The sequence below is a fragment of the Xiphias gladius genome, chromosome 13 (genome assembly GCF_016859285.1).
Source record: "Xiphias gladius isolate SHS-SW01 ecotype Sanya breed wild chromosome 13, ASM1685928v1, whole genome shotgun sequence".
Classification (NCBI taxonomy): domain Eukaryota; kingdom Metazoa; phylum Chordata; class Actinopteri; order Istiophoriformes; family Xiphiidae; genus Xiphias; species Xiphias gladius.
The window spans coordinates 8,765,089-8,792,573 of NC_053412.1; the positions used below are offsets into that span (position 1 = coordinate 8,765,089).

The window sequence follows — 27,485 nt, forward strand, 5'->3', positions numbered from 1 at the left end:
CAGGCCCTTCTTGTAAAGTGGCCCATAAATCAAGAGCCCTGTTGAGAGCCGGTCTCTGTGGGTCTGGTCCGGCAGGGGGGAAACAGAGCCACGCTCTGCCTGGAAGGAAGGCACATCAGTAAACCCCTCAGCTGTAATGCTAAGGATGATTTAGCAGTATAAAATTATAACCATCATTAACCAAGCTGGGAACTGGATTATTACTGGAATTGTTACATTTGAATATATGATGCCATAGCTCAGGGTGTTCAGCCATGCATGTAACTGAACTTGGTCAAACTGTATATACTTATTAATGCTGGTCTCCAATTTCAAAGCTCTTACAATATATAATATGTATTGAGAAAAATGGAGAGACTCATAGGAAATTATTTGAAAACCCGTTTACTATTACTTTCTGGTACATGCTATCCCTCGGGCTATGTTTAGGCCAGATTGCGGGTAGTTTACTTTGTCATGTGCAAAGGTTGATTCTTACAACAAGACTGAGAATAGAATGACTGTCACTGTGTTAAGATTAATCAGATTCATCATTCAAGGACATTTTAGTGCCAAAATGCTCATTACACAGTGAGAAAAATAAACAGAGAAATATATCCTATATTCATACACTAGAGTACAATAAAATATAGTGCATACACACTAACATAGAATAGATAAAAAATGATAGTAACAAAGGAAGGTGCAAATTAATAATGTCCCAGATTGTAAAAAAAACAATCACCACCAAAAAAACTGCGTCGAAAGGTGCATCTCTGTTGCTGTAATACTGTCTATAACAACTGGGTTTAACTTACCAGATCAGTGCAACCCTGTCTCATGATATTAAAAACTGCTGTGTAGCATCCGATAAGCCTTCAGACTCTTGCAATACTCAAACTGGACTTCCTGGATTGCATTCCATCTTCTTACCTGTGCATATGTACAGGTAAGAAGCTTTAGGTGTACACGCCCACACCTAAAGCGCCCTTTGTGTTTTAATTTATCCATTTGTTAACTTTTTTAACGTAGTGCTATTTTCGCTCTGAACAGGGTCTGACATGGCTCTGGGTATGTCTGAAATTTCCCATTCACTACGCCTACATAATCCATGGATGCATTCATACACTGTATGCATATACACTGTGTCCATGGTGCCCACTCACGTAGACGCTGTATATAATAGTCTGAGCATTTTCTTTCAGTGAATAACTAAAACCCTTTGTAGACACACTCTCCTAAATGGGCCTAAAAGGCTCTACTGAATTCCCTGAATATCTCAGCAACAGCAGGTCAAAATGTGAATAAAGATGGGTAGTTATGATAGTGTTGTGATACCATTAGAGCTTGCAAAGAGCTTGAATTAGCTCGCACAATAATGTGGTCTCGGTCTCTTTTTTTCCCTGCCAACTGGCATTTTGTTTGATTTTTTATCTCCACACCAATGTATGGATTGTCACAACAAAGCCTTCATGAATGAGTAAGCACAGATCCGATGAAGAGAGGAGGGGAAATGGGAGGAAAAATTGCTCATTTTGCTTCCCCCGGCATGCAATTTCCATCCTCTATCCACATCTCTCTAAAAGCTATCTAAAACACATCAACTTCATCTTTGTAGGTTGGATGGGCCTCAGAGGATCACCTCCAGACATGGCACGATGACAGTCGGGCTGAAAAGAAAGGATGAAAATGATAATTCCATCCTCTTGCTTATAGCAATGGGCTTCTCATTCTACTGCTGATTAAGAATGGGGGAAAAAAAAAACAACAAAAAAAAAAGAACAAAACATTCATTTCAAACATCACTTGCCCCTAGAAAAGGAAAATACTGTATATTGAGGTAGTTGATCGTGCCTCAGATGGTTGTTTCATCAAAGGAAGTGCAGCACAAGTATTTCATCGCTTCTTTCTACATTTTAGCCGTGTTACAATTGACCAGCACAACATTTAAGCTCCAGGGCACACTACATGCTACACTGTGGCTGATTCTAAGTCCTTTTATTTTCTGCTGTAACAAATGAGAAAATAAATGCTTTTAAATTGCATTTGATTCTGGTCAACTTTATGCTTTGACCCCCCCCCCCCAAGACACAGTTTGAATTTTCACCATTACCATCCTTTTTTGAGGTATTAAGTGTTGCTTTGTTGGGATAAGAATTCCATTACATGGAGAAAGAAAATAACGCTAGCAGAAGAGCAGCAGACACTTAGCTCAGTCCACATTCATACATGAAAGCATTCAGGTCAAGGTCTAAAAAAAAAAAAAAAAAAGTGGCCCCGGAAAATCATTTGTGAGGCAGAGCATTCTTTTTGATACCTCTCTGCTAAATAACAGCATTAAAGCGCACACTGAGAGCACAAGGGCCACATTGTGAATGGGGGGGCCAATTGTGAAGGCCATTTATTTTTCCATACATCCTGGTCTCCCATCAGCAAGTAATCGTGATTCGTATGTTATGTGGATAAACCATCATATAATATATGTCTTTCTATATTCTGATAGCAATATACAGTAGTGATATAATACATTTTCTGGAAGATCAGTTTACGCATATAGTATCCTTCCGGTTACTTTAGGCCTGTTTCGGGTTAATGCAGAAAGTTAAATGTGACATATCAAAGTAAGATGTCATATTGATGCAAAAATCCAATAATGTCATAAAGCAGTCCTGCTCACTGATTTGCAACATTAACCACAATGGTCCCATACACCCATAGGGAGAGGTACCATGGTTTAAATGGGGTGGCAAAATGTCTTACTGCTGACCAATTTGTTTCGCCTCACCGTATACATTGTCATTATGCCCACCCTAACAGAATTATCCGAAAGACTGCATTTACCAGTGCACTGGTGACAATGGACATGATCACCAAAAAGTATTATTTAGGATGCAATCAATGTTTATTTTCATCGTCAAGTGATCAAGTTTTTTTCAATTAATCAACTCATCACTTTTTAGGGTATGAAAAGTCTTAAAAAAAAAAAAAAAATGGTGAGTAATGCTCATTACAAGTTCTGAGAACCCAAGATGATTTCTTCAGTTTGATTGTATTGTCCAAATTCTTCAAATGTGACAGGCTGAGAAGGTACAAAAGGACTATTTAGTTGCATCAACCTGCACCCTGTGACGGGAGTCACATTTCCACACTGCTTCTTTTTACAGGGTTCACAAGCCTGAAAGGTTTCCTTCTATAATCTGGCACCTCAGCTTAAGTAAAACAATGAACGGAAAATACCTGAAATTATTATTTGAGTGAACCTGAAAATGCATGGATGGATTGAAATTTTGTTATTGACCCTTGGTAGTCTTGAGTCTGCTTTGTACAGGGAAGGCTACATGCCAGACATATTGTAATCTACCTGATCTACCATACTTGTCAATTCATGACATGATGGCTGCAACAAAAATAAGATCAGATCGATGCCGAATGATTGCGATAGAAAATGGAACAAGGCATGGGGAAAGAGGAATCTCATCTTCACGGGAATTGGATTTTCAAAAGATTTACCTGAGAGCACGTCTGTTATGCATGTAGTCCACAGCTTCTAATACTCAGATTTCACAAAAGTCAATAAGTCCGCACAGCAGTGCAAAGCAGGAATGGAAGGTGCTCAAGCTGAAGTACAACATTTATGATATTTGCACACATACACATGGCCACACACACATAAACACACAGGGTGGATCACCTCTCGCTATTTCCATTTCCCCTGGAGTCTTACTAATGTAATTTAAGAGCTATGATGGAGGTGGCCCCCTCTCAGCTTGTTCTCCAACATTCTTCCTCACAAATCCTCATCAATTGCTCCAATCACTCCTCACACAGAGCCAATCCTCCACAGCGAGACAACCCTTATTTCCACCACATTAATGAACTCTTTCATTTGAAAGCCTTTGACTGTCCGCCTCTTGATTGCAAAGCCAAGGCCAATAGGCCTCGGTGACAGCTCCCTGAAAATTAAAAGTATCAATCAAGACAGGAAAGGAAAATGCTTGTGATGCCTTCAGATCTTTCTGTCTACCAGAGAAAGCACTGTAAACTTAACAGGGCCAAGTGCCATTTAAAAATGCTTGTCATGGTTTGTTTTATCTTTTAGTGTAAGACAGGTACGGTTTTCTTCATGAAACAGGAAAAAAAGATTAAATGTCAGTTATTGGGGCAAAAACGACAGCTGATCCTTTTGTATGGCTGACGATGACATTTTATGGAACATCATGATGTTTTAAAACCACAAATAACAAGCATCCATCCAACAATCCATTGCATGCAAATATAGTAAAACTGTGTAGCTTGTGTGGAAATTCTACAATATGGTTTTGTTGAGAAATGGAAGCATTCAAATGTTCTGTCCATGTTCAAACGCTTTTTTCAACGGATGAGGTACTGAAAATGATATTTGAAATAAACCTGCCAGTAAAGCATCGACTTCACTGGGGCACTAACATGCCTTTTAAAACTACATTTAATTTATCAGAGAGCAGAGGAGGAATTCAATGCTGCTGGGTAAACTTGACCAGCATAAAAAAGTGCCAATGCTGGATGACATAATCGCTGTCTAAATCAATTTCTGCGTGAGAGCACTCGACTCAGCTCAATATGTAGCTGCAGGGCTTCCGTTAAGTGGCCACAGCCACTTATCTATTAATTCATGTGTTGCTAGTTGCTCCTGTAGCAAAGCGTAAACCCCAGATGTTGGAGATGAATAAAGACATTATTAAAGTAACATCATAAACCAAAAAGAAAATCACCTAGAGCCAAAAGTGTCAAGAAGAAATTGGAGTGGAAAGATTTAGTGCAGAGCATGATGCAAGTAGATTTTGGAGCAGTTGAAATGGGGAGCGAATGTTACTGTTAACAAAATTTAAAAAATCAAATAATAATCAGATTATTTAGGTGATGGCTGAATGTGAAACTTACACTGCCTGTAAGCCTTTGCCTTACAGGTTATGATGTACCATAAATTTAAAAAAAAAAAAAAAGGCATCTCTGCAGCAGTTGTTGCTTGATAAGGTGGTGAGAGTCAACTTACAAGGCTACGGTACCTTCTGTAACTCTCATCTGTAGTAGTGGAAGAGGGTAGGGGAATGGTTTTATTTTTTATAAGCCAGCATCTGCTCTAACTTTACATCAGTATCACTTCCTGAATCCCAAATATGTTTAACTGGCAAAGCCCAGTGTGGTCGGAGCCAGAGTGGAGCTCCAACATCCATCTGGACAATCATAAGCCATCATCCATCCAAGCAGGGGAGGGAATCAGGGGAGAGGGAGAGGAAATACTAGCAAATACTGAAGAGGCACAGAGAGACCAGACTCGCCAGGCAATCACTCAGCAGAAATAATTTGAAATAACTAAGACCGGGTTCTTCTCGCCCCCCCCCCCTCCTCAGACACACGTGTGCGCTTTCGGTGTGCACGCCGAAAGCGACGCGCACATGTGCACAAATTCGCATAGCACCACGGACACACGCACGCAATCGCGCACTTCTAAAGGGACACACAGGCAAACACACACATTACAGCAAACACACACTGCTGACGCACCAGGGCGAAATGCAAATGCTCACAGGGTTAGACAATTAACGTCGAGAAAAAAATAATGCGTAAAATTAACAGCTCGTTTCCACTGACACTGTAATCGTTCTGCTTGGCTAATTGGGTTTTATTAGAGAATACAGAGGACTTCAGCAGTCCACTTGCCCTGTCGTGCTGCAGCTGAACAATTCCACTGAGGAGGCTCCGTCCGCAACTAAAGCAAAAAGAGCGACCGGGATTCATGCGTAACCGGGGGGGAAACATGTTCGCTCCAAATGCGCATTTAAGTGCCGCATATAAGGAGATCGTGAATCCGTTTGTTAGAGCCCGCCGATAAGTAGGCGATGCATATCTGTTCACATGAAATGTCCGTGTCGTCCAGGTTGATCGTGGGAGACGAAAGACTGGTTTAAACATGTCCACAGAAGGCAGCATAAGCATCTACCCAACTTTGGGAACGGAAAGGTGTAAGAATGAATTAAAACTTACCCACAAGCAGTTTCCCAATGATAGCATACACTCTGCTGTCAGTTCTGATAGCTCCACACCATCACGGTCTATCAGAATCTGTTTTGGTCTACAGAGCAAAGCAGTAACGTTTTAAAAACAAAGGAATCCCAATTGTGAAATAGTCCACTTCTCCAAAAACGCAGCGTCTATTCCAAAATTACATATTGCCAGCCTCAACTGGCACAAATCAGCTCAACAAAAACACCTGCAGCCGGCCACTTTCAAAGAGCAGCAAATACGATAATGAAGAAAATCATGACAGTGATTAGGGAAATGGTCGACACAATCAATGAAGGGCAATATCAGAGGAGGCAATTAGTCTGATTATCCTATTAGGTCAGTTGCTCAAAGCCACACAGCCCCGGCAGGTGAGCACCGCTTTAAGCAGGACTACACGAGCGCAAATTTCCAAAGTGATGTGCAGAAAAAGACACATCGGATGCTCGCTCTCTCTCTCTCTCTCTCTCTCTCTCTCTCTCTCTCCCTCCCTCAGAGAGCCGCTGTGTCAATGAGATGCGTCGAGTGCGCATACGTTCACCAAGGCAGTGGAGGAAATGAGGGGATTTGCCATCAAAATGAAAGCACACACCATTCAAGTGTGCCTAGGCAGTCAAAAATGTTCATGATAAGATTTAATGTGGCCACATTATCATTAGAGCATAATGTGTCTGACATTACAGTCGGCATAGTTGGATCCCCCAAGGTAAAGATCGCACTGTATTGGTGTGAGCACATTTCCTTGCAGTATCTCTTAATATCTCACAGGTTCCATTTTAAGCGATTCCTTGGTTATTCTTCTTGGGGCCGTTCTCAACACAGACGTGTATTTCCCCGTACGGCTTTTATTTTGAAGAACAGAGCAGAGGTGGTGTTTCCCCTGGGCTATTCTGTCTCACTTGACAGTGGTACCAGCATGAACGCTCCGGATCAGACCCGCGTTCCTATGGAGTCCTCATCCTCTGCATGGCGCACTGGGTGAAACCTTCCCGACAAGCGCACATGCGGAAACTCATCCGCATTATGCAGCTGTTTTGAGAAATGAATTCGTAACGTGGGAATTATTTTTAGTGGCTTACATAGTGCTGAACGGAGTACACGGGCCGACGGGCAATGCAGTGCAGCTTCAGTTTGAGGATAGACGCACTGCCGCCCAATGGAAATAACAGAAAAAGGTCTGAAATGCACTGTAAAAAAAAAAAAATACTCTCCTTAACAAGTCAGAGTCCAAGCGTGTTATTATTGCACAGAGGTAGTGAAATATATGGCAAGAGACTAAAACTTTAATGAGAATCTTCAAAAGGCCACACAGCACATGGGGAAAAAATATTTGCAGGCTATGTGTTTTTTTTTTTTCTTTCCCGGTGATCATAAAAAGATGAGAACAGAATTACACAAATCTTATTTTAACAAGACAATAAAAACGTATTACTCCACAAACTCGGGTTCACAATATCACTACTGTGAACTCAGTTTTCTCGCAAAGTCATTGTGTGATCATGAGGAATCAAAGCTTGTTATGATCAGACCACTAAATAATTAATAATTAATAATCATAGAACATAAATAATTACATGTCTGCCTCTAAGCCATTATAGAGTTGAGCTCATTCTTCCTTGTATCAACATGTTGTTATTTTTTTGTACAAAACTGCTGAAACTACAGGGGGAAAATACTTTGAAAAAATAAGAATTTCATTCACCAGGTTTGCAAATTTTGGTGGATCTTAAGACTAATATGAGAACAAATCACTTGCTGTAACTGTACAGAAACAAAAACATTTCAAAGATTCAGTTGTTAAAGAATTCCACAGTGTGAGACCAGTACTGAGGAATAATCTGAAAAATGGCAGGCCAACAAATCCCCTTTTACTTATGTACGGGAGCTACGCATGACCTTGCACAAACCAGGTCTTCATTTGCAGCAGAGGATGGTCCATATTCTGCGGTCCATTACCACAAAATTAGATTTTTTTTTTCCCTCGTCTACTTCTGGTGTGATTACGTAAACAATCATGTTTTCCTTACATCCATAAAGCAGAAGTACACAGACACTTCAATTGCCCTGACAAACAGGGTTCCTCTCAAGGGATTTACTCTGTTATATTCAAGTAGGCCTTACAATGAGCTTAGTTTACATTACAGTGCAGTATATCAACATCTGACATCAGTATTAATTCCACCGTATCACTATTTATTATCATCTTTTTCCTGTCCAATATTAACTACACATTAAGATGAATGTGACAAGTCCATTGAAAAGCCTGAGAAGATTTCAATCTGTAAAACTCAGGTAGAACCTGTATTTATGAGTAACCAAGGACTTGAATCCAAAAGTCCAGAGACAAAACCCTGATCACTAAAGATGACGGATGGACAGTAAGGCTGCCTTACTTTCTTCCTGAACTGCAGGAAGAAAGGTGTGATACAGATTAAGGACTTGTAGGTAAGCAGGCATCCCTGTCAGCCGGCCAGGCCGTCAAAAAGGGACTTGTTTGATTTCCCCCGCACTGGGCTACCCCTGTCAAGACTTTGGCCTCTTGCACTGCACTCCTGTGAGGTGAATTTCGATGAGGGGAGGGCTTTGAGAAGGAGAAAAAACACCCTCCTCGGACTGAAAATGTGCACTTGTAAGCTTTCTTTGTCATATACTGACCCTGATGTGAATAGAGGTTCCCTAATGAGCAAAGAAGTGGACAAACAAGGCATTGATTACCCCCTCCTATCTGAGGGCTGTCGTCCGCAAACCGCCTCAACTCAATCAACCAGTTGGTTTGCAACTTTGAGGACGACTGTCTAATCAGAGTTGACCTTTTGCTTCATTTTTTCTGCTGGTTTGAGGATTTGCGTGCCAGCCTGGAAGCAGAGTGGTGTTAGAATCGATGTGTTGATGCGAAGAGACAATCAATATTTAAGGACATATTTTTTATATCTGTTAATGTGCTGTATGTAAAAATTCTGGATTGTTTAGTTATGCTCCTTTATGGGTTAATGGTTTTATGAATCCCTCTCAAAACCCAATTATTAAACTCCAAAATAACATCACTGAACTAAAAAAAAAAAAAGGCAATTTTCTAATGATCTTAAAACCTGACAATTTAGGAATACATTTCCACTTGACAACAGCAGCATGAAGCTTTATACTGTTCCAATTAAAAATGACATCTTCATCTTCTGGGCTGGGTGGAAAACATGTCGAGTTCTTACAAAAATATTTAACTAAATAAAAGTGAAACTTAGTTTATGAAACATATTAAAATGGGATTAACTGTAGTGAAACTTTTGAAATATTAATTTGAAAAATTAATTTGAGATTAAGTTTGTCCTTCGAGTGTGGAGATGTAGCATTTTGGAATGAAACTCTTCATAAAGATGAAGTATAATATTTAAAAAAGACAAAGAGAATCCAGTATTTACATCATTTTGTAGTGTATGATGTTGTTCTCCCCGAAGTGATGGAAAGATCATGAGATGAAGAGAAATGTTCTTAAAGCATCTTATTTAATTACTCAAATGAATATTAAACCACAAGCTGGGCTTTTCAAATGCAACGCTGCTTAAGAAATCACGAACTAAGATCTCAAAATATTGATAATTAACAAGGTTAGATGATCAAAATACACCTGTATAAGCTAATTATTGCATAAAATAATAATAAAATGATATTGTGCATGAGAGGTATTCTCCCTGGTTAATTCCGTGGATTGCTTCAGATTTTCGTTAATATGTTTACAAAATTTGTAATCTAAAAAGGAAGTTTCTTGCATGTTTGCTTACTGGTACAATTGTACTTCCAAAAGAAGGGGTAGGCTTAAATTCTGGGACCGGCTGGACAGTTCTTCTTTAAGAAACACAAACAACCCACCATTTTTCTCTGCTTTTACAGGACAAAGATGTGGCAAAAGTGTGACCAGGTCCTCCTGATTGCTGCAAATGAAAACTAAACCATTGGTATTGATGAAAAATGCTTGAATTTAAAAAAATCAAAAAATCAAATATTGCTTCTCTGTTTGACATTTCAACAATTAATTCAATAATTTTCTTTTTGGTTAAATGAAATCATGACAAAAAAACCCACTGCAGCAAACTGTAAAAGGCACAGCCATATGTCCCTGCCCTGCTTCCACAGCTGAACATCTCCACCTCATTTGGGCTGAAAGCTGTATTCAGACATCTCTTTCTGAGATGGACTGTTTTCAGAGAAGGCTACGGATTTAATTGGGGTAATGAGGTCACTGGAGGAAGCCTTGAAGCCCTTCTCCAATTACTGCTTACCAAACACAGAGTACTAAAACGCAGCTGAGCAAAAAACATTTCAACATGACAAAGTTATTATAGTGTACCACACAGATTAACAAAGCGTGACCCCTCCTATTAAACCAATAATGCATGTTTTAATTTGTTCCTGTCTGTGAATAATGATACTGAATACAGCGTGAACAAAAAAGGTGGTCGTTTTCATGTGTGGTTTTTAGAGAGGACGAGCTGAACTTGCGAGATTGCCCTCCCATGAGAGGACATAACCTCTCTTGCAGAGCTGTTGTATGTGCGAGTGTTTTTGGGGTGATGTCATCACACAGTTCATGCATAATTCACCGTTCGTCTCCAATTCAGTTCAGCTCCCCAGGAAAAGATTTACTGGGATACAACTTGACATCATTTTGAATATGATAAACACAAAATCCACAGTACTCCTGCGCAGGTAATGCACACGTCTTGGACATTTATGGGGAAGTTCGGCACCATTTTCAGTTCTAAAAAGGTTCAAATGGATTAGGTGTTTACTTCGTAGACCCAAGACCACCAAGCAAACATGAGTGGGTGATTCTTATCAGTCAACGGTCTTGGATGTGACAACGGTCTAGTTCACTCATAATTTGTTGCAAAAATCAGTGTGGAGTACCGTTGAGGCACCGTGTGCCAAGCATATTCTGTCTCTGTGTCACGTCTCTTTCAACATGTGAGGGAAAGCAACATCGTCGGCTGTTGTAAAAGTCACAATCAACCCCTGCTGCGCCGAACAAAGAGGGACAAGACAATTTGTGCATGATGGACTTTGATTTCTCAGACAGAAGAAATTTCTGTGTCATGTCAGCTGTGGGAGTCCATTTATTTTATACTGCATGGTACATTCAACTGGGGAGTGAGGCATTCATATGAACATTTTCTTTTGTTTAGGCTTTTGTGGAGCTTGCTGAATATCTTGGCTGACTATGTTGGTTTGATTTGCCTCTGTTATGCTGAGCCGTGTTAGAAAACACCTTAAAAATAGTGATAAAAGGCGCACATTCATTGGTGTACGACAAAATCCCACCTGGACCTTTTTTTTTCCCCCCTCTCTTAACAGCAGTCTTTCCAGCCTTATGTAAGTAAGAAAAAGTCACTGAACTGACTACCTGCTTTCCTAAAATAAATAGTTGCGTGCTCTGGCAGAGATACATCTATTGCAGATATTTTTATAGCCCTCCTGGCCTACATCTGACAGCTCAAATAGTAATTCTTGTCAGTGAGTCACTACTTACTCTAAATCCGTTGTTACTTTTGGGTTGAAATGCCCCCTGATTCAAACTGCACCAAATAACCCCACTGTACACCTGAACATGTAGATCTCTATCCTCTTTAAAGCAAACTGCAGCGAGGTTCAAAAAGGTAGGAGAACATAATCCAAGCCAAAAACAGAAAAGCAATTTTACGGGTATAAAGCAATGGGATGATGATAGCAGTTACTCATGCATGTGAAGTCTAGCACAACAAAACGTATCAATGACAAATTCGGTCCTCATAATCTGCTTTTCTGCGCCGTTTCCTCATGGGTATCGACTTTTATACTTTTCCCAACTTACAGTGTCTTGAATGAAATTTTCTTGTACTCCAAAGTCTTACCCAAACTCCAATGTGACGTTTGTTTACAAGCCGAGGTACACTTTTAATTGGGCTGCATGAACCTAATGAAAACAATTATAGAAGTAAGAGCAAATACCACAAAGCCAGGTTTTCAATTATGGCCGGTTGCGTGGTCGACACAAACAAAAATGAGGGCCGGCTCCCAAATACAGGCTGGGTCAAAAATAAGGGAGGATGAACTCCCGGTGCCTGTCATAAGGATAGTGTACATATCTACCGCTTTCATTTTATAAATTCAACAATATAATCATACTATTTTCAACATTTTGTTGGCACAATGGATTCATTCATTCTGATCCACTTATTCTTTGTTATCCTTTAATCTCATGCATCTGTTTATTCATACGGTATGCCTGCAAATGTTTCAAAATAAAGGCCCTGTTGAGAAATTGAGGGTTTCTGTCCCATGAAACGTTATAGGGTTTTTAATTTAAAACAGATACAGGAATTGCTGAGTTTGTATTAATGGCATAACTTTAACAGGGCAAATGGGAGCAGATCAAAACGAGGCTTTATACAAAAATGATATTTATAAAACAGACGGATTTACCAACAAAGGACTGCCTCCAATACAATACTGCCTCAAATAAAACCTGTTGCCTTCTGCAGTTGAGGTAAATAAAGGCCCTGGTCATTATTTGAGGAAATACAGTAAATCTTTTGCATCATGGTTAAACTAAAGAAAACAAAGTTCAGCGTTTGCAGACCCCCGCTGGGCCCCAAACACTACCCGTATCCCATCCAGCTCAACCCCAGTCTCTGCTTGATGGCATGAAAGGTCCACGAGGTTTTGAGAAAAAGCTGCTGTTGCCTTAACTGGCAAGTGAGGAAAGCGGTGCCTTTGACTGCGAGTGTTTGAAGCTCGTTCTACAGTTTTTTACTTTCTACTTAAGCCTACAAGCTTTAGAGTAATGGGATGGAGTAAAGAGTGCGAGGAGGGTGAGCGACCTGCTAACCTTAATAAAGGATTTGAGGTGAAAAGTGAGCTTAAGGACTGGCCATTTTGTCAGCCAAATTAGCCAAGTTTAACAATGGGCCTCAGCTGTATAACCTTATCTATACCTTATTGATGCATTTATACCCACTATCATTTTTGAAGTAAAATCCAATCAAAAAGTGATGGAATTCAATATTTTTAAGATATTATTCAAATAAATATTCTGTCTGCTAGACTGAATTAAAAAAAGCAATCCAGCACCATGTATTCCACAGATACATTCTAAATGAATTCTCTGACAGATATTTTGAATAAAACAGAAAATCCTAGCTCTGTATAGTCCCTTCAAAACTGATTTTGCTAATGCAAAGAAGTTGCATATAAATAGAATTCACAGAGGTTTGAAGCCCTCTAATCATATGTTGATGATGCAGCTCAAGAAGAAAGTATGTCATTATCTCTCTCTCTCTCTCCCCCCACCCCCCACTAGGGAGGGAGGAATGACTAGTAATGATATCTAAGGCAAGTGGAGATATATGCTTAACATCCTTATTCAAAGACTGTGTAGCTTGATGTGAAGTTTAATCCTGCACAGATATAGCTGGGAGCGAAGTCCAAATTTCTGTGCCCCCTGAAAATGGAGTCTCTGTTGACTCCATCACATCTCTTTAAAATCAATGTAGCCTGACTATAATATGAGACAGAATGCAAATTTGTATCTGTTATTTACATTTTGTACAATTTAATAGTTAATGAATAAAAACAGACGGATTTACCAACAAAGGACTGCCTCCAATACAATACTGCCTCAAATAAAACCTGTTGCCTTCTGCAGTTGAGGTAAATAAAGGCCCTGGTCATTATTTGAGGAAATACAGTAAATCTTTTGCATCATGGTTAAACTAAAGAAAACAAAGTTCAGCGTTTGCAGACCCCCGCTGGGCCCCAAACACTACCCGTATCCCATCCAGCTCAACCCCAGTCTCTGCTTGATGGCATGAAAGGTCCACGAGGTTTTGAGAAAAAGCTGCTGTTGCCTTAACTGGCAAGTGAGGAAAGCGGTGCCTTTGACTGCGAGTGTTTGAAGCTCGTTCTACAGTTTTTACTTTCTACTTAAGCCTACAAGCTTTAGAGTAATGGGATGGAGTAAAGAGTGCCAGGAGGGTGAGTGACCTGCTAACCTTAATAAAGGATTTGAGGTGAAAAGTGAGCTTAAGGACTGGCCATTTTGTCAGCCAAATTAGCCAAGTTTAACAATGGGCCTCAGCTGTATAACCTTATCTATACCTTATTGATGCATTTATACCCACTATCATTTTTGAAGTAAAATCCAATCAAAAAGTGATGGAATTCAATATTTTTAAGATATTATTCAAATAAATATTCTGTCTGCTAGACTGAATTAAAAAAAGCAATCCAGCACCATGTATTCCACAGATACATTCTAAATGAATTCTCTGACAGATATTTTGAATAAAACAGAAAATCCTAGCTCTGTATAGTCCCTTCAAAACTGATTTTGCTAATGCAAAGAAGTTGCATATAAATAGAATTCACAGAGGTTTGAAGCCCTCTAATCATATGTTGATGATGCAGCTCAAGAAGAAAGTATGTCATTATCTCTCTCTCTCTCTCTCTCTCCCCCCACCCCCCACTAGGGAGGGAGGAATGACTAGTAATGATATCTAAGGCAAGTGGAGATATATGCTTAACATCCTTATTCAAAGACTGTGTAGCTTGATGTGAAGTTTAATCCTGCACAGATATGGCTGGGAGCGAAGTCCAAATTTCTGTGCCCCCTGAAAATGGAGTCTCTGTTGACTCCATCACATCTCTTTAAAATCAATGTAGCCTGACTATAATATGAGACAGAATGCAAATTTGTATCTGTTATTTACATTTTGTACAATTTAATAGTTAATGAATAAAAACAGACGTGACTAATATTGTAAATGTTGGCTCTATTTAATTTAGGTGTACGTGTGAAAGGGCCCTACTATTGTGCATACTGGCTCACTAGCATGGTTACATCATACCATATATCATGATGATCATCATGATTATTTTCCTTCCTTTCTTCTTTGGCTTTATTCTGTTTTATGCTCTGATGAACCACACCTCTGCTAAGAACAGATTGTTTGACCAGTTTTATCTTTAAAACTTAAAAAACAAACTTCGGAAGGATATAATTATGTTAATCAATCTGCTATAATACATACATAATATAATTCTAATTTATGGACTCAGTTACCTTACCTGACCAGTCTGATCTGCTGTGATTTATTGCTGCTAATTACTCCTATTGTAAGAGTAAGATCTTTTTTCAGATGGGATTTTAGTATCTAAAAGTAGTATTGTTTTTTTTTTTCCAGTGTTAAAAGGCATAAATGGCATATAAATGTATTTGACATGCCTATTTACTGCAGGTCTCTAAACAAAGCAGAAAATTAATCCAACAGAAAATCCCACTGAGAAAGTTATAATGGCTTGGAATTATTCCTGAGATCCTATTTTTACTAAAAACAAATAAAAAAAAGATTACAGTGCCACTTTCAACTTGGGGCAGAATTTACATGGTCCTTATTGAAATGCGCGATTTCTGAAGTCTTGATGGTTGAGCAGAAACAATGCTACAGGGTATCATGCACTGGAGCTTTAAACTGTGTCATGTTATCTTGATCAGCCTCATTTTAACTCATTTCAAGGAATTTTTTCTAGAAATAAGTTGAAGTGTTTTTGAAACAAGTGCAATAAATGAACAATTAAGACTGAATGAGGCTAAATGACCTAAATGAACTTGATGAACGACATGTCATACATTATTGCTGCGCTATATGGGTCACGATCTTCAAAACCAATCTACTCTGGCATTTGTGTGTTCAATGGAATGTGAACGCACCTGGTCTGATCCAGCCACAATGTCCTGCATGCTTCTCTGAAATGTTGTTTAGAGGGTAATTGAGTGATGTGAATAATAGGTAATTCCCGGTGAGCTCTGTTTGGCTTCGTAGTGGTAACCAAGCGATCCAAGCCTTGCGCTTTGATTTATGAATGATGCATCAAGAGGTCCAATCAAGATATTCAGTATGCTGAAACAAAAGGGCCCTGTGCCGTCAAGATGGACATCACACTTCACTTAATTAATGGAAATAGACCAAGGTGATTCACACATGCGGGATGTCAAACCTTAGATCATATTTGAAATGTGCGCCTCAAGATAAAACAGAAGTATTCATTAATACTGACAAGGGAGGAATGAGCAGCAAGAGGAATGTACTTGGATGCGTATTCAGCTACGCATCCAAGTACATTTGGGACACTATAGATGGGCAATGTTCCCAGTGACAAACAACAAAAGCCCTGTTGGTACAGGATTAGAGTAATGTGGGCATCCCATGCAACTAATAGATGACCATTCAGCTGCTATTTCCTAAAACATATCATGCCTCCCACACAGCTGGTAGGTGAGCCTGATCTTACCACATCATTTGCTGCTGCTCAGCGGGACTCAATTTGGAGGAGTGCCATGCTCTCATCCGAGTGTGTGAGGTATAGGATTATCCAATTTGAGATATTATGCAGGGCATATATCACCCCAGTGAGACTGTCAAAGATGAGTAAGAGCCACTGGTTTGTGTTGGCATAAGTGTGAGGAGGCTGGTACATTACTCTGTCTATTTTGGGAATACCTTGCTGTAAAATTCTTCTGCTCTGAAATGGCTTCCATACCATGAAGATTTCGTCCTACTGTATCTCTTCAGAGCCAAAATCCTCATAACACTGTAAATAAACCCTGTTAACCAGCTGTGGGCAGTGGGCAGTTCTTAGTGACTCTTTTCAAGGGGGGGGGGGGCAGAAAGGTAAGTTTTTTTTTGTTTTTTTTTAACCAAAGACATTTAATTGGAGAACTAACTCAACTTGATTAATACAGAGAGTGCAGCCAGCCTGCTGAATGACTAACTGGGGATTATGAGAAGAGCCCTGAATAGTTTGGTTTTAATTATCTTTGATTTACTAATGATCCTGTAAACTGATCTATGTCACCACTGCAACTCCCCCAGTCTAACAAAGTAATGCACCGAAACCCACTAAAGACAAGGAACAGAGGTGGTAGGTAATATGTGGAAGCGTCTTGCTAGTAATTGGTAAATATTCAGTCATGACTACCTAACCAAGTTTAAAGTTGTAATCTGCAAAATTTAATTCCCGGTAACCCGTGGTTACTGGTGCTAACAGCAAGCGTGGTTTAATACTTTACAGCAAACACTCCTTCAGCAGTTAATTTGACTGAAATGCAACAGGAGAGCAGCTTGTGTGACTAACCCATGTTGTTTCATTAAAAAAATCTGTCAGAAATTGGTCTTTTCCAACGTGCTATGAATAGCCACTATCTGATCGCATGCTGCATATGATGCGAGTTGTTTTCACACAAACCGGCAGGGCTCAGTAAAGTTTGTCACCTTGCTGCGGAGTTGGAGGTGTGCAATATGTTGCCTTATCTGCAATATTTAAAATTGATCCGCTGTCAAAAATGCTGAGAGTTATCACCGTTTTATTTTGTGGACACATTTCTGATATACAATCTCAGTCAGCACTAACCTTGCATTTCCTGTGATGCTTCACAATAAAAGCCACCCCATTACTATAGGAGAGTGAGGAGGTGATATCAGTGAGATAAAATTACAAATAACAACACTGGATTACATACATGTATTTATTGCCAATACTTGTGATGTGAAGGCAATTTGAATTGCATGCAGCAATGGTGGACTCCGCCACTAATAATAAAGTCTACTATACAGAGAGGTAATTACTGAATGCAAGAACATTGAATGGCTATGACTAAGAAACAGTACTCTTAAATAGTATCAAAAAAAGGGTTTGATTTTATTAAAATCCTAAGGATGATCACTAAACTAGTCAAAGTTCCTCTCTTGCCTGCTTTGTCAGCAGTTAACTCGTGGACATGTACATAGCATCAACATGCATTTTGATGCGTGCCTACCCGTGGCCGAAGTGGTTAAAGCAATAGTAATAAGTGATGTAAATGAACTCCACAAAGAGTCACATTATAATTTGTTCGACGAAAGAAATTTGTATGTGTACAGAGAAAATGGGGGTTGTCTATTGACTTATATGTACTGTTGTTTTTGTACTACTATGTAACAGCCATTCAAGCAACTGCATCCTTCAGAACCACATTCACTTTTGCACGCAGCCTTCGCGTTAGCAAAGAGCAGCCACCACCATTTATGTAACACAAAGTCAGAGAGCTTTCCTATACTCAACAATGAGTAAACCCTCAACTTGTGCCTTGTCTCCATTAATTATAGCTTATATGCAATGTAGCACCTCAAATTATTCTGCAAGGTAGAGCACAAAACACTCTTCTCTGAACTACAGGGCCGTGTTTTTGTTCTTTCTTTAATGGGGTCTTTGTTCATTTGGACTTAAAGCTCATACATTTCTAATGGGAGCTTTTTATGTTGCCTGCAACATCCCAGCTAAAACAGAATGCATCTAACCTACCAAACGCCTTTGAAAAGTTCTACAAACTAGGGATATGTAGTCTGAAGTCACTCAAGAGTCAAATGTTGTCTCTTCAACTGGATTTTAGGGGAAACAGTAAATCTTGAATGTCATTATTTGAAGTTGTTATATTTGAAAGGAAGCTGAATCCTTTTCAACACAACACTATTGTTTCAACCAGCTTCCCTTGAAATAGATAGATCTAGCCTTGAATACTAGAACAGAGCTTTTTACCACAATTCCCAGGGCTGTGATTACAGAAAAGACTTCCCTCAGGCAATTCAATGAAGGGCAGATGAGGAACAGAAGGCTAGTATGTGGTCTAACTATGGGCCCACTAATTGGCTACAAAGCCAGATCCAAAAGGATGATTTCTTTGTATACATATGGTAAGCCATGTTCATATACAAATAGAAAGGATTACGGATAGAGTCTGCAATGCTTTTGCTTATTCTCCATATCGAGAACGACTCTATTCATCACTTTGTGGCAGCTCTGGGCAGAAAATGGCGATCAGTCTCTGATGGCATGTAACACTGCTTTGGAGAGCCATCACGCTAAAGGCCAGGTTTGTTTGAAGTTCGCTTTGCAATGCATCAGTGGCGATGACCTAGATTTCCTATCTCTCGTTCCTCCAAGAGTGCAGAGAGAGAGAGCCTCGTTTCAGCCCTTTCCATCCTCTAACTATGTCAGCTTGCCTGTAAACATTTGGCACAGAGTCACATCACTGCATCTCCCCGTTTCCCCGCAGACGACTCCCTTTTCCTCGTGTCAGTTCTTGACTCCCCATGTGCTTGTCCCCTAGGATGGAGGTAAAAGGCTGAGCAGCCGAGTTTTTCCAAAGCTAAATGGAAGGAGTGTCCCATGTTTTTAATTATGCATGCTGCACAGCATTACATAGCCCTGTCAGTCAAGGAAATTGCGTATTCTCTGCTATTTCTGCTTGCATCTTTTGTTGGTTTCCTTGGTGACCATGTAATCCGACATAATTAGACAAGTAGAGTATGCTAGCCAGAGTTGCAGGTGGCTCGTTCCAAAATATCCACCCTACCCCTGCCTAATCCTGTCACTCCAACTGACACTACTACCTCACACTGTGCGATAATTTTCATTAGAAAACCAGTTTGAAATACTCTGTCAGACCTCAGGATGCCAGGGAAAAACAGTGTCTCAGGAGTCGAGCGAATTAATGTTCTTTCATGGAAAATCAACTGCACACTGTAACCTTGTGTGTGGGTTTGAATTTTGGCTTGGGTCCTGGCTGTTTAGCTCTTTCTGCACTGCTTCTTCATATCCTCTGTGTGCAATAGCAGGTGCAAATGTAAAAAAAAAAAAAAAAAACACTGGAACATGATGGATTGCTCAGCTTTCTCAGAGCAAATGAAGAAGCACAATAAAAAAAAAAATCTGTAAAGCAATAAAGTCTGACTGAGTCTGTACCTGTTCCTTACACTAAAAACTCAAAAGTAAACTGTGACTCTGGCTCCGTTTGCCTTTTCAGTTTAGTGCTCTAAAAAATTTTCTCTGAAATCTGAGCCCGTAGCACATTTTGTTTCAATCAGTGTTTCACGTGAACACTTTTTCACCTCAGTCTCCCTGGGATTAACACTCATATTGTACAATTCTGCAGTACATGATTCATGTCGAAAATTCAGAACCAATGAAGAAAGTAGCATAAGTGGTATCATTTAAATATAGATTGCTGTCAGTTTTTAATTTACAAGTCAGTGAGGGGTTTTTGGTCATCGCTTATTTCTGAAAATTCAGCCTGCTGTTTGTCACAAGACTCCGTAAAACTATGTCAACTATGAAAGTTACCTACTAATCTTTCAAATGCAGGTGTTTAAATTCTGGTGGTTGCTTCTTTAGCTAATATAAGTTGGGGGAAATGGATGTTAATGAAGACAAATGGAAAAGAAATGAATAGTTTTGGATCATCATTATGACTGACAAAAGATTCTAAGTTAATCAATACATTTACAGGCACTTGAGAATTTAAAAAAAAACTTCACAGAACCTGATACATGTTTGATATAAAACACTTGTTTTCTAACATACACATCCAACATAAATCAACATTTTCTGATCACATAAAATATCGACCAGGATGCATACTAGGTGGGCTATTTTATAGTTGGACAAACTGAGACCCTTTGTCCAATAGAACTTATTTTTAACATTCTTCCTCCACATACCAGGCGTCAGCGATTAGGTTCAACCACGGGACAGTTTTTACAGCGTTGTTCAATGGGGGAGAGAAACTCATTGATTTAAGAATAACTTTGTTTTAGGATTGTATCTGAGGACGGATGTCATTTTTCTGTTTGTAAGTAAGGACTAACATTTACAGCAGCTTTCTATAATAGTACTCATTTGTCAAAGAATCTGTCATACGTGTTAATGTATCTTCTATGTTTCCCCGCGAGACCCGAGACGTAAATGATAGGCTATCAACTCAACGTAAAAAAAAAGTGGCCTGCTTTATGGACGAATGATGTTTTTGTTGCTGTTGTTTGAGGCCCACAACCCGCTAGTTGCTTAACACTGATACAGTCTACTGAAATCTATTAAAGGAAAGCACTCTAAAAACATAAACGCTTTCTTTATCATGAATCCTGAGACACTGAAATATACAATACTATGAACAGTCACTGAAGTGAAGGGCCCTTTGGTAGTTTGAGTCTTTACACCTTATGGAGCTTTTTTATCTCCACTTTGTCCTTATACTTTCAAGAGAAAAAAAAAATCTGTCACAAATAAAAAGATGTTGGTGTTTTTTTGTGCTTAAACTTATTAAACAAAAATATCAATGTGTTTCAGATAGTGCTTTTACCATCACTTGGTAAACTTGGTACTGTTGAATCTTGATGAACAAGAACACATGATGAGAACAACTCTGACACAATGATGAACGTCCTGGTTGGAACCTGCCCCTGCAGAAATACTTAATTTACCTTTAGCAACCTCAACTGAGCACTGTCTCTGTCCCTGGTGAAGACGAACTGTCGACTGTTGCAAAACAACAACAATCTATATCTACATCCACAGTTTTAACTCCAGTAACTTGAACAACAGTTATATCAGAGGGTACTACAACTCTGAAACTACTATACAGTTTCAAGTTGAGATTCGACTGCAAAGCTAGACTCTCTTTGTTGACATTCAGTATCAGACAAAGAAACCAGCCAGGATTTTCTCATTTGATGTGGAATCACTTTTTTTCTTCAGCACTGTGCCTTTCTAGGCCTGCCTACTTTTCCCTATTATCTATTCATATTTTGTCTGAAGCTTCAATTTATTTTCAAAATTTGTTGATTTAATGTATTACAATTTTAAAAATTCCTCACATCCAGTAAGCCACATCGAGAAATACAGTACTTCTCATATATTTTCATAAAAAAACAAATAGAAGGGGATGATTTTATGATTGTAGTAGGGTTTCTTGGGCAAAAATGCGACATCTTTTTCCTCTCAAAATGCCAAAACAGATTACTCTTGCTTTCATTGTCTCTAATTAAAAATGGATTAAAAATGGAAATAAGTGAAATTTGAAATTTGTAACATAACTAATCAAGCATGTGTTTAAGACCTGATTAAAAACCTTGACCAAATATTTTCCTTAAGTTTCACCAAAAATAATCTACAGCAAATCAAACTTAACCTCAAACAAACTCAACTGAAACTAAAAATAATTTGGTAGCAATGACAAAAAATAAGAAAAATAAAATGTTAGCCTAATACTTACACTGTGGTCTCAAAAAAATGATTGTTTTTCATAGGATTTGTATGAATCTGAGTTGTTGGCTGTGGTTACAGTCCTGTCCTTAGACTACAGTAGATTCGACCGTATAAATGAGGGCACAGGTTGTGTTAAGGTTGGACTGGAGTTTTAGCCATGAACTTCATATATATGTTTATGTTTTTCAGGCATTTGGGGAAATGCAGTTCAGTGCTGCTCTTCATGGCGCAAAACATTACAGGCCGGCTGCAGTGTAGCTGCAGCGAACTCTACGTGGCCTCAGATATGCCTTCTACTCTGCACTCACTGGGGTAAAGTCTCTGAAAAAGGAAAACAAGGCTCTAAAGGAGCATGATAATCTGCTCGAAAACGGACGAAGGCAGATGGAGAGACAGCTCCGAGGGGAGCTCAGACAAAAAGATGAGCTCCTCAAAAGGGTCACCAGAAAAAGCAAGGTTCACATGAAAGCATACATAGACTGTCTGGCCCTGTCCACTCAAAAAGATGAAGAGCTAAAGAGGAGTGAAGAACAGTGGAAGACCAGGTGTGACACACTGGAAGCAGGCCCGCAACAGGAGCTGGCTCAGAGAGATGAAAGCCAGAGGAGGAAAGTGCAGGAGATGGAAAATGAGAGGAAGCAAGAGGAACGGAGGAAGAGAGAAAGCCAGACTGATCAGCAGATCAGTCTCCTAACCTCCAAGAAACAACAGGCTCAGCTACGATGCCTCAGATGATCCTTTTACCTCGGAATAATGGCCAGCATGTTTCAGAATGCTTGAGAATTTGTTTCTGGAGATTGAATAACAACAATTCTGTTTTTATCTTTTCAGAAGCTTGTCAGCAATACAAAGGAACAGGAGGAGAGCAAGATTCAAAATGAACAGGAGGAGAACAAGATTCAAATAAAACAGAAGGGGAACAAGATTAAAAACAAGCAGGGGAAGAACACGATTCAAAAGAAACAGGAGGAGAACAAGATTCAAATAAAACAGAAGGGGAACAAGATTAAAAACAAGCAGGGGAAGAACACGATTCAAAAGAAACAGGAGGAGAACAAGATTCAAATAAAACAGAAGGAGAACAAGATTTTAAAAAAGCAGGCAAAGAACATGATTCAAAAGAAACAGGAGGAGAACAAGATTCAAATAGAAACAGAAGGAGAACAAGATTAAAAACAAGCAGGAGAAGAACACGATTCAAAAGAAACAGGAGGAGAACAAGATTCAAATAAAACAGGAGAACAAGATTTAAAACCAGCAGGAGAAGAACACGATTCAAAAGAAACAGGAGGAGAACAAGATTAAAAACAAGGAGGAGAAGAACACGATTCAAAAGAAACAGGAGGAGAACACGATTAAAAACAAGGAGGAGAAGAACACGATTCAAAAGAAACAGGAGGAGGAGAACAAGATTCAAAAGAAACAGGAGGAGAACAAGATTAAAAACCAGCAGAACACCACGATTCAAAAGAAACAGGAGGAGAACAAGATTAAAAATGAGCAGGAGAAGAACACGATTCAAAAGAAACAGGAGGAGAACAAGATTAAAAACAAGGAGAAGATTAAAAACAAGGAGAAGAACAGGATTAAAAACAAGGAGAAGAACAAGATTAAAAACAAGGAGAAGAACAAGATTAAAAACAAGGAGAAGAACAAGACTCAAATGGAACAAATGGAGAACAAGATTCAAACGAAAAAGGAGGAGAACATTGAAAAAAGTAGGAGAACAAGCTTCAAAAAGAAACAGGAGGAGAACAAGATTCAAATAAAACAGGAGAACAAGATTAAAAACCAGCAGGAGAACACGATTCAAAAGAAACAGGAGGAGAACAAGATTTAAAAAAAGCAGGAGAAGAACACGATTCAAAAGAAACAGGAGGAGAACAAGATTCAAAAGAAACAGGAGGAGAACAAGAAAAAAAGAAGAACAGGGATTAGCTACAGCAAAACATCCCTCCCCCTGAAATCCCCACCCCTTTCCTCCTTTCTACCTTACCCACTCCCCTCTCCTCTCCCTACCCTTTCCTTTTCTCTGGAATTAGTAATCCACAATTTTTGAAGGGATACAAATCTATCCAAACAAACAAACATAAGCTTTAATGAGTACTATTTTTATTTTTTATTTTTATTTATTTTATCCACCTGTACATAAAATCACATTCACTGTGGTTATTCCAGCAAGATATGAATCTGTCTCCAAAAATGTGAAAGTTTGTTCAAAGTCTTGCTGAGCTTTTCAAAATTATACTCCTACAGTATTAATTACTGATGGGAACAACTGCTTTTTTTCTGTCGCTTGACTGTAATTATGAAGACAAAATTCTCCAATGTAAAAAAAAAAAGATAATTCCATGAGAGGCACAAACTGGGGCTAAGGCTCATGTCAGGCCTTTCAGGTTTAATGGGTATCAGATTTTAGGACTACCCTACAAAAGATCAGGGACAGGAATAACAGGTTTTCTCTAGTCTTGATCATGATACATTTTCTGTTGAGAGATTCAGCCTGTACTGCATGAACATCATCTGACTCTGGCATTTCATGCGCAAACTTAGATGAAATATTTAACTGGATGTCTCTACAGAGTTTCCTTCCTGACTTAACAAGCTACTTCACCACACAGCAGTTTTTCCTCTTGCACAATTTGTACTGACCAGTTCAAAAGCAACAATGCTCAAGACTTTGCAATATATTCTGGCTTGCAATTCTGCTGCAGAATTATTTCGCTTTATCTTTAGAATGATCTCGCTTTGGTAACCGCTGACATTTCGACAGCTGTGGGATGTAACTATCAGCAGTGAAGTGTGTGCAGCTGCATCAGACCCTCAGGCCTCTAGCGGACCCTGTGATATCACCTATCCTTTGAAAGCACTGATGGATCAGCGTGCAGTGAAGGACACCTGAATTGGATTCCTGTAAACATAACAGTCCCTTCAATCGTCAGTATATGAAATCGGAAAACACACTTTTGTTTGATCTAAATGTGTTATTTTGTGCATCCCCTTCACGTACAGGGGAGAGGAAGAACCAACAGTTCCAAGAGGATCCAACACCGATAAGAACTTGACAAGTGATGTATTTCAACAACAACAGGACTTCTTGTAGGGCTAACATGACAACGTTTTTTTGGTTTAATTCTAACTTTGTAAAATACCTGTACATGGCTACTACAGTATGGTAAAGGTCAGGGTAAGCTAGTGGTTATGGCAAATAAACCATGGTCAAGGTATGGATAAGGTTAGCAACTACAACACTTGGTCAGGATTAGGGAAGTATTGTGGTTACAGTTTATCAAAAAAAGCGAACTTTAACTGCAGTTCTGTGATGGCACACAAGCTCTGGATTCCTGCATGAAAGTCGGACACACTGCATGCCCGTCCACCACGTGTACTTCTACTACTGGCACTCTACTTTCTGCACTGACCACACCCAGCAACGCTAATGGGTGCGGTAAGAAGTGTACTTGGTTGCACCTGTGACCACAACCAAGAGTGAGGGCACGCTGTCCTGTAGTGCCCCTGTGAATCATCGCAGCAAGGTGACGAACCACTGCAGGTAGTTTTTTTAGTTTAAGTTGTGTTCATGTGTTTCTAAATAATATAGTGTATGTGCATTAAAACATTTAGTGTATGTGCATAAAAAAATGGGTGTATAAATTCAATTAGCTACACATCATTGGTTATAATCGTAACCACCATATTTTGTTCAAATCTAAGGGCAGAATGGCATTCAATTTGCTATGCATATAAAAACTCAAAACCCAAGAGGCCAAAGCCTTTTGATCTTTATGTGCCCATGACATTTCATCAGCACCACTATCAACTAAAACTCTGACTAACTTTATGTACTGTAGATTCACTGTTATTTACCCGCAACAATGAACTAGAAAGTTATGTCTAAGTGGTTCTGGCCAAACTCTCGACTGTCGTCCTGTGAAAAAATAAATAAACTCAAATTAAAAAATACCCCATAGCAATTTGTGCAAGCAGCTCATTACGACCGATAGTTATGCTTTATTGTTAAGTAACCTCTAGTGGACACAGTAATTATGAAAGGAGCAAAGGAGGAAGTTAGGTGACATAGTATACGAAGCCATGATAGGAGGAGGTTGGAGTGGATGGGCTGGGTCAGTGTAACACAGGACTCCCTCGGGAGACCACTGTTTGTTTCCTGTGTGTTTTTCAATTGGCAAACAGTACTGAATTTTTATACTGATGACCTTGTAGGACCGCAGACACTAGTAACACCTGTCATCCGATTCGGACAAATGAGGTTAAGGCGACAGTACCTCCAGCTGGTCTTCTTAACCTTCGAAAAAAACTTTTAGTTGGCTCCACTGCAATCCATCAAAAGTGATTTTCTATCCCTAAAATTAAATACATGTAAATGCACCGTACTTTCTAAATGAAAGGGGATAATGTCTTAATGAATCCTCAGTGTGTGTCGGTTTAATGACATGCAATAGGCTGTGGTAAAAATTACAACCATATGATAGACAGCACTTTTTTTCCCAGGGAGATCGTTTTCCAGGCAAAATCAATACTCCATGAGCAGAAACTGACTGCATTTCATACAGTAATTGGAGTCAGCTTTAATATACCGTGCATGAACTCAAGACACAGCAGACAAATGTATGGGCAATGGGCCACAGACTACAAGGAACTGAATGTGTCTCTTGTGTTGACAGTTCAGTAATGTGGCGAGTTAAAAATAGAAATCCTGCAAGCGAGACACTTTTAAGCTATTAATACGGCTTATAATGAGCTATCTTTCTCAAAATAACATCTTATATGCTATTAAGTTCAATGAAAATTGATCAAATGGAAATTATTCCACATTCTTTGGAACCCTTCAGAGAATCAGAGTTTTGGTACGAGGCCAAGTTAGGCCCATGGATCCTACTTTCAGCAGAATCTCGGTTAGAGCTTTCTGAGGCTTTTGTTATCTTTACTGTCATTTAGCTGACACATTTCCCAACTCAGCACAGGTACACAGATATGGCCCCGGATTTGCGGATAACAAAGATTCCTTACAAAGCAGTACCAGCTCCACGAGTTCACGGGGGGACAGCTCGCCGAAGATTTAGTATCAGAAACTTTTTCAAACATATTTTGGAACTCAGAGGGGTAAACTTAATTTCTCCCTGCAGTGCAATATTCATGTCAGGCATAGCATGTAGCGTAAAACACAATCTCATACATAAACAAACAGGACTACAAGCTATAACATTATTTTATAGAGAGCAATTACTTAAATTTTAAGGAGTAGCAATATTTTTGATATTCCATAATTCAGCGCTGAGTGTGTCCGTGTCTGTCATCTAGTCACACACACCCACACACACACTCTTCATTTGTTT

At 39.3% G+C, this 27,485-nt stretch overlaps 1 protein-coding gene across 7 annotated transcripts in view; it reads right to left on the reverse strand.

Annotated features, from left to right (window-relative positions):
* The window catches only part of LOC120797900 (interleukin-1 receptor accessory protein-like 1), a 288,213-nt gene that overhangs the window by 230,723 nt on the left and 30,005 nt on the right, over positions 1-27,485 (reverse strand). Inside the window, exon 1 of one of the 7 annotated variants that reach the window (XM_040141663.1) lies at positions 6,004-6,323. The exons of the other annotated variants lie outside the window; for them this stretch is intronic. The gene's annotated coding sequence lies outside the window, so the exon portion shown is untranslated. Of the gene's footprint in view, positions 1-6,003; positions 6,324-27,485 lie in introns of those variants that run through there. 7 annotated transcript variants of the gene reach the window in all.